Source organism: Rhinopithecus roxellana, chromosome 3 (genome assembly GCF_007565055.1).
Source record: "Rhinopithecus roxellana isolate Shanxi Qingling chromosome 3, ASM756505v1, whole genome shotgun sequence".
NCBI classification, from domain to species: domain Eukaryota; kingdom Metazoa; phylum Chordata; class Mammalia; order Primates; family Cercopithecidae; genus Rhinopithecus; species Rhinopithecus roxellana.
In genome coordinates, this window is record NC_044551.1 from 167,843,666 (window position 1) to 167,852,774 (window position 9,109).

Here is a 9,109-nt window from a genome sequence, read left to right on the forward strand (position 1 = left end):
CACCTTGCTGGCCATTGGTATTTCTCTTAGTCACTACGCATTTGGTTGCAAGTGACAGGAAAAAACCTCAGTTCACAGTCGCTTAAGCAGAAAACCAAAAGAAAAACAACAGCAGCAACATCCCAACAATAACAGAGAAGAGAATGTATTGACTTGTCTCTCAGACAGACTCTACCCGCGGTGGCTCCTGGCATCTCCAAGCTTACCTGCTCCCAGCCTCACATCCAGGAGAGAAGGAAAGCATCTCGCTCCCTTCAAACAATCCCATGTCAGACAATCAAGTCTCACCAGCCTGGCTGTGCCCGTGGGCCTCCCAAACCAATCACTGTGGTGAGAGTTTTTATTTATTTTGTTGTGCTCTGATTGGCCAGTCTTTGACCACCCGCTCACCCTTGGAGTCTTCAGAATGACACGGTCTGGGGCGTTCTTACTGGTAGAAGAGGGAGTGGCTTCTGGGCAGACAAAAACAGCGGTGCCCGCTCAGTGTGGGCACAAGGTTTACACACTTCTTGTGGAGAGGGAGCAGGAGAGGGACCACCACCAAGAGGTGAGAGGCTCCTTTTCACTCTGAGTTCTGAGTCAGTGCTTAGCTAGTGGTAGCAGAATAACTATACAGTTTGCCCATGCCCCCGGGAACAGAAGAAGCCGGGCGCCCATTGTGTGGTCCTGGCACATGCACTATGGGGCCGATCCAAGATGGGTCTGGAGAGCTGCCTATTAGAGCTCCGGGTCAGTGAACCACGGGAGTTGAGCTGGTGACTGTTGGAGATTCCAGAGGCAGTGTGGTAAGACAAAAGCAAGCTTGACGAGGGGAGGAGTCCACAAGCACAGTGCAGGCAGGCCTAGGGGCCAGGTTCAGAGCTGGGAAGAGACACTGCATGCCTGAGCGACCCACGGCACGTGGCTGTCTTTCCCCTGGGCAGGGAGCCAGCTTGGCCCTGGTGGCCACTGTGGCTGGTGGGTATCCCGGAGACAGCTCATTCCCTGCTTTGGGGCTGCCGGGGAGAGGAGGGAAGCAAGAGCCCATGTGGTTGTGTGTTGTCTTCGGAGTGAGATGGAAAGCACAGGCTGGGAAAGGTGACCTGCAGGCACACCAGTCCCGGGCTGTGGGGGATGCTCAGAGCCCACCTGGCTTCGCCTGTTTGCAGCTGCTCTCTTAAGTCATGTTCTGCAGAGAGATGAAGATTTGTACGTGGTTGATGTGTGGAGGAAGTGCTTCCAGGGAAACAGCGAGGGACGGGAAGCAGCACAGGGCAGGGGAAGAAGCCAAGGGAGGCTTCAGCCGGAGGCCCATGAGGGTCACTTCAGTCTGATCCTGCAGGGGACTCCCGAGTGTCAGTTACTACTCAGGGCTGGTAGAGAGCTTCTCTCAGGTTCAGACTTTTGGAAACAAAAACACATGGAAGGTGGGAGATGGGTACCAGCAACAGCAAAGACACTTTCCTGGGTTGGGGGGGTTTGGGGGGGTTAGTGTGGAGGGGACATTGGATGGAGCAGGGACACTCTCTGCTCCAGGAGTTTTTTTTCTGGTCACAAAACTTCACCACGTGTTCTGACTGAGAACACATGTGCTGAGAGCCACATGCAGACTTCTTCCCCATGTGGACAAGTCTGGAGAACACCCAAGTCTGTATCTCCAGGGCCCCTGTATTACCTGCGTCTAAGAAACTGACCTAAGCACAATTAGCTCATCACACTGAGCAGGACAAGGGCATGCTGGCTTCAGGCATGGCTGCACTCAGGTGTCAGATGGTGTAGCAGGGGCTCTGTTTCCTGCCTCTGCTTCCCTCTCTGCTGGCTCCATCCTCAGGCTGGTGTTCACCTCATGGTGGGGGGATGGCTGCCAACAGTGGAAAAAGAGAGTAGAGGTGATCCTTGAATAACATGGGTTTGAACAGTGTGGGTCCACTTACATATGGATTTAAAAAACTGAAAGTTCCACTGAGTGTGTGTGCCTCTTCTGCCTCCCCTTCCACCTCCTCCACCTCTTCTGCCTCTGCCACCTGTGAGACAGCAGGACAAACCCCTCCCTCTTCTTCAGCCTACTTAATGTGAAGGTGATGAAGACCTTTATGATGATCCACTTCCACTTAAAAAACAGTAAATGTATTTTCTCTTCCTTGTGATTTTCTTAATAACATTTTCTTTTCTCTAGCTTACTTTATTGTAAGAATACGGCATAGGCTGGGTGCAGTGGCCCATGTCTGTAATCCCAGCACTTTGGGAGGCCAAGGTGGGCTGATCAGCTGAGGTTAGGAGTTCGAGACCAGTCTGGCCAACATGGCGAAACCCCATCTCTACCAAAAGTACAAAAATTAGCTGAGTGTGTTGGTGCCCGCCTGTAATCCCAGCTACTCGGGAGGCTGAGGCCGGAGAATCACTTGAATCTGGAAGGCGGAGGTTGCCGTGAGCTGAGATGGCGCCACTGCACTCCAGCCTGGGAGACAAGAGCGAGACTCCATCTCGAAAAAAAAAAAAAAAAAAAAAAAAGAATATGGTGTATAATACATAGAACATACAAAATATGTGTTAATTCAAGTATTTATGTTAATGGCAAGGCTTCCAATCAACAGTAGGCTATTGGTAGTTAAGTTTCTGGTAAGTCAAAAGTTATGTGTGCATTTTCTACTGCATGGGCTGTCAGAGTCCCAATCCCTGCGTTGTTCAAGGGTCAACTGTACTTTGCTTTTAGGCCTTCAGCAAGGGCTGGGGAATGCACTCTGACTGGGTCACATGCACACCCCGATCTAATCTCTGATGCTCTGAGTGACCAGGCCTGGTCACTTCACCTGTGCACAGTGTGTGTGTGTGTGTGTGTGCGCGCACATGTATGGCACTCTCCCAGGGAACATCAGGGCTCTGTGAACAGAAGAGGAGACTAGATTAAGGTTGAGGCCTTATACCACAAGGGTTATACCACAAGGATCTCATGTCCTCCCCTAATGTTCATAGTGCCCTGTCCCTGACCTCAGAGGCTGACCTCAGATCTCATGGGCCAGAGTCTTCTCTGTGTGCGTGCAGTGGTTGTTGCTGTGTGCATACATTCACTATGCTTTTCCATAGAGGATTTCAATAAAAATTACCAAAATCACATGTAGGTTCACAATAAACATTCAAATAGCATATAAAATATATAAATTCATAAATATATAAAATATAAATATATTTCAAAAATATTATATTAAGCATATTTATATCTTATATTTATATTTATATAATATATAAATATTTATACTTATGTATAAATGTCTACATTTATATAAGCATCAATTCATATTATATCTATTTATATTTACTACATAAATGTATATATTACACATAAATATTGATCCATGTTCACTGTATATACATAATACAAAATAGAAGTGCAAAGCACTCATAATCCCAACCCCATAGAAAATTGGCTCTTTGTATTTTTGAGACTATAGCTCTCTACATACCCCTTCCACTATCTCAGTTACCCAAATTTCTGCCTCTTTTTTTAGTAGCCAAATAAAATCACTGCACCCCTACCTTTTGTGGCTGCAGGAAAGCCCGTCTCCCCTGACTGTGACTTGGCATTTCCTCCTCCCACCCCCAAGTGTCCGTTCCAGTACTTCCTCCCTGGTGCCTGTGACATAAGGTGCACATGTAGGTGCTTGGAGTTCATTGTTGACCAACATAGGCTGAGATGTATGCCGGTATAGAGCTTACATGTTGTGGGGACATGTTAACAATGAGCAAATAAATGACCTATGACCAGACGCAGGGTGTGGGGACTGAGATAGGTGGTGGGGCAGCAGGTGGAAGCAGTATCTAGGGGGTGAGGGTGGGCCTCTCATGGAAGGTGGGATTGGAGCAGATACTTGAAGCGGGGAGGTGGCTGCCTAGGGAAAAGTGTCCCAGGCAGAGGGAACAGCCAGCATGAAGTCTCTTGTGTTGGGAATGTGCATGGAAGCGTGTGTGTGGAAGGAAGGGAGGCAGGGCCACATGGTGGCAAATCTTGGAAGTTGGGAGGGCATGGCTTTAACAAGACAAAATGGGGAGCCACAGGCAGGCTGTACATAAGGAGAGATGACTCTGGGTTCCCATTGAGGCTGCTCTTGGCTTTCTCCTGCTCTCCAGCCCCCATATTATCTTCAGCCTGGGTGGGGCTCCCTCCATTCCCCATGGTGGGCCACAGCTAAGGCAGACAAAGTGATGTAGGGACCCAGGGACCTTTATCACAGTGTAGGCGAAGTATGGGTCTGCAGGGATGAGTGTGTAAATACATAGATATGTACACGGAAGAATAAGGAAGGACTGAGGAAATCCAGAGCTGGGCTGCAGCAGGAATTGGGCATGTGATATGGTTTGGCTGTGTCCCCACCCAAATGTCATCTTGAATTGTAGCTCCCATAATCCCCACATGTCATGGGAGGGACCTGGTGGGAGGTAATTGAATGATGGGGTTGGGTCTTTCCTGTGCTGTTCCGGTGATATTGAATAAGTCTCACGAGAGCTCAGGGTTTTATAAAGGGCAGTTCCCCTGCACACGCTCTCTTGTCTGCCACCATGTAAGATGTGCCTTGGCTCCTCCTTTGCCTTCTGCCACGATTGTGAGGCCTTCCCAGCCATGGGGAACTGTGAGTCCATTAAACCTCTTTTTCTTTATAAATTACCTGGTCTTGGGTATGTCTTTATTAGCAGCATGAGAATGGACTAATACAGCATGTAAGGGGAACTTCCAAGGGTGGCTTCTGTACTATTTCTTGTATCTTGTAGAAGGTTGTGTCTTTGTTCTAACTGTGTAATGCTCAGGCCCTGGTTGTGGGGCTGTGGGCAGGGGCATGTAATAGGAGCCTCCCCCAAGGGGTGCTCTTGTGGCTGCTGCTGCTGCTGGACGCATTTTGCCTCCTCCACTCCCAGCTGAGTTCCTCCTGCCTTCTTTCCTCCATCTCAGGGTCCTCAAAATGTCCATGGAGTTTCCAGGCCAATGGACACTTCTGGCCACAAAGATTCCCTCCTCCATGAAGAGGCTCTGTACTTGATTTTGCAGCTTGACCAAACTTGTTCTCTCCAGGCTTCCACCGCACCTGCTACCACCACCACCTGACTTCTCTCTGTCCGTCTCTCTTCTTTACCAGTTCCACTTTTGACTCTTTCTCTCTTCCTCTCTCTTTGAATTCCAACTTCAGCTTCTTACACCAGCTGCTGACCCTCTCTGTAAGTTTTCTTATTCACGTTCACTAAGACCGAGGATCAAAATGGTATGGTACAGTTAACCACTCTTGTTTCTAACCCAGGCCACGTGATAGATCAATAAATTGGCTGAAGGGGGAAGAAAGGTGCCAATGTGCTATTTCAGCTTATGGGACAGTGTGTGTGACATCCAGTTGTCCTTCCACCCTCTAGGTGTCCAATAGAGACCTGCTTACATGTTTGGGAAGACAGATATGAGTCCCATTTCCTGGGGGAAATGCTGCTTTGATTTTTACTTGTAGCCACTGTTCAAAGAGTCTGTTGCTTTTTGTGATTTCTCATGCTGTACTTCAGGTTTCCATCTGTTAGTCATTCAACAAACATTTATGGAGCATCCAGACCTTGTGTTAGATGCTGGAGATGTAGTGACAATCATAACCATAGTGCTGGCCACTGGGAGAAACATACTCATAAGCTGTGGAAAGTTTCCAGGACAGGGTTGTCATCATCATCATCATCATAATTGTCATCTTCATCATTGTCATCACATCACAATGAACTTTATTCTGTTTTCAGCATTCCATATGCATAATTCACTTAATCCTTGCAACAACTCTATGAAGTCGATACTATTATTACCCCTATTTTATAGATGAGGAAACTAAGCACAAAGAGATTTAATAACATGCTCAAGGTCAGACCGCTGAACAAATGCTAGAGCTGAGATTTGAATGTCAGTGGTTTGACTCCAGAGTCAGAGAAGTAGCTGTGGCCATCAGTGCTTTACTGCATCATTTAGTGTCCTGATGAACCTTGGTTTTATGAGACATTAATAGACATTGTAGAAGGAAAGTTGGGATAGTTAAGCAGTTGAGAAACTGCTGGGTCAAATAAAGGAAACAAGTAGCTTTCTTTATTGCAGGCCTTCTCAGAGGCTTTAATTTGTTAAGTTATTAATTTCTAAAGGCAACAGTTTCTAAACTTAGCCGAACAGGCTTTCAGGGTTGGACACACCTATCAACATTGCATGGAGCTGGTATGTCATGGAATCCAGTATAAGGAAGGCTGCTTTGTGGCTTGTTTTTCCTTGCCATTCCTACTTGTTTTTTTACTCCAACTTTCTATGACAACTGCATGGGCATCCTAATACCACTCACTCTACTCGTGTGACCTACCCAGTGTAGGTGGGCGGATTTCATGTTGAGAATGTTCTGACACTCCATCCTCAATGGTGTTTATTGTGGCAGTAATGAGGCTGGTGTGAAGTGGAGCAGGCACTGAGCTGGGCTGATGGGGTGGCATATAAGGGCAGGAGGGCACCAGGAGGCCAGCTAATAAAGACTACGTATGGTCTGCTGAAATCCCACATGACAAAGCAGGGCCAGTGTCTGGGGTCTCAAGCAAGGTGTGGAGTCCAAGCTGAGGTTGATCTTCAGAATCCAGGCTGGGGCCAAGGGAGCAACTGACTGTCTGTCATGTCTGCAGGGCTGGCCCAGGCAGTGGGTTTTTCCATCCATGGTGATCCTGGCCATAGCAGCTTTGCTGTTGACCTTGACTTTGGTACCTTCCCTGGTGGGGGCTCGATCGCAAGGCCCAGAAGATTTGTGCTGGTCCCTGAGTGAAGCAGGAATGAAGCAAGACTCACATTTTTCTTTCGAGTTGTATTTATAGAAATCCTTCTGGAATGATCTACATGCCTGGTTTCTTATGACCTTCAGAATGTAGGAGGTGGTTCACGGGGCAGGAGTTTAAGCCAATGTGTGTTCCTGACCTGGTGAGAACTAAACTTAAATCAGGCTACTGGTCCAACTTCTCAGAATCCCAACTCAGAAAGAAAAAGTGAAAGATAGTGAGTTTTAAAGGGAAGGGATGTGAAAATGGAAACTCTTTAAAAATAGGACAGTGGCAGGATTGTGTGGGGGTGCAGATCTGTAGTTGTTAGAAGACTCTATGGGAGGTTATCAAATGCACTCATCCTCATGGTCTAGATGGCTTGGCTGGTGGCCTCCCGAAGTCCATTCTTCCTTTTCAAATAACACTGCTGCCTCACTGAAAAGACTTCATGTCCCAGCCTCCCTTGCAGCTAGGTGAGGTGATCTGACTAGATTCTGTCTGATGAAGTGTAAGGAGTATTGTGTGGTAATTCCAGGAAATATCCTTGAATGAGAAGGAACAACCTTTATCTACTCTTTCTTCATCTGGCTGCTTGGAATGCAGACATGATGCCTGGACTTCAGCAGCTGTTTTAGACCATGAGGTGACCTGTCAATGATGGTAAATTTTGAAGACAGAAGGTAACACTGTGGAGCCAACATACCAACCCAGGGCTTTCTACCTCTGGACTTCTTTCAGGTAAAGGAGAAGTAAATTTCTGTCTTATTTAAGCTACCATTATTTGCAGGGGGGCTTGCAGGAAGGAGTTTTGTTATATCAGTGAAACTTACACAGCCATAATTTTACCTTTCTAACCAAGATAGCTTGAAAAATAAAATTCTGGAGACCTGAGGTCAGAGTGGAAACCCTGAAGGCCTCAGGGGTGGTGACAAGCTCTCCGATGGGCCTAGACTGCAGCTGCTCACTGCATTTCTGTCCTTCTATTTGGCTAAATCAGAGAAAGAGATGGACATAGGGTGGTGGGGAGAGGAAGCTATGACTGGTCCTAGTGAGTCTGGGCTGCCAAATGTCTTGTTCTGAAAAGGGAACAGGTTTCACATGGACAAGATGGAAGAACTGCTTGTTCCCTCTGGAAAGTTCTATTAAAATGACCAACCCAGACGCACTTTAATATTAATGGGAAATTCCTCTCGTTGTTTATGAAATCATTTTAGAGTTGATTTTAGAAAGAGAGGAGAGAGGGGGAAAAAACCTGTTTGTTAGCTTAATGAAGCCCCAGACAATTATTTATAGATGTATCTGAGTGGCTTGTTTTAACATGGAGCAACTGTCTGAAAAGACTCCACTTTGACACCAGTAAGCACCCCTGGCACCAAGAATAAATTTATGAATGTCTTTTATGAGAGTCAACAAACTAGACAAATAACCCCACAGACCGTCTTCACTTTGAGAACCAGAACAAAGACAGTCGTATTCATCATTGGCTCTGGGCAGGAACTGCGCCAAGCTGAGCAGCCCTCACTCAGGCCGGATGTTCCCCTCTAGCTAATGTGATTGCTTTGGGCACTGCCACAGTGGCAGGCAGATGCCTGGTTTATTTCCATTCCTCCGCTTTTCTGATTTGTTTGGGTAGCTAAATATCTCTTTCCCAGGAGAACATCTGCTCTTTTAAAAATGGAAAAAAGCAGGAAGACCTCCAAGCTCTTGGACAGGAACTCACCCTCAAGTGAGACCGACCAGAGCTTCATATAACGTTTCTTCTGGGGTCACCACCACATCTCAAGAGAGGGCCCATGCAGCTCCTTTAGGGCTCCTGGAACCCTATCTGGTTGCACATCCTTCAGGTCAGTTTGAATTCTGTGCTACGATGCCTGAGGCTCAATAACTGCTTTGGCCACGTTTAGGTCATTTTTCTTGATGTCTCATAGATGTCTTCTTAGCACCACTAACACCCATGGTTTGGTTGGAAATGAATCCACAGCAATGCAGAGGTGCAATAAAAATATGGTGGAAAAACTAAATTGATAGTTAAAGGCAACTTAAATACTTCTGAATGAAAAGACTCTTTGGGAAGAAATAATCTTTTTTTTTTTTTTTTTTTTTCCTGTAGAGATAGGAATCTCACTATGTTGCCTAGGCTGATCTTGAGCTCCTATCCTTAAGTGATTTTGCAGCTTGGCCTCCCAAAGTGCTGGGATTACAGGCATGAGCCACTGCACCCAGGCGGGGGGCTGGGAGCTGGGATCATCTTTTAGCGCTTCTTCCCTCCTGCTTCTCCTTCCATTTTCCCCAGGAGATCTCGAGGGGCCAGTGGCTGCTCAATAGCACTGCGACC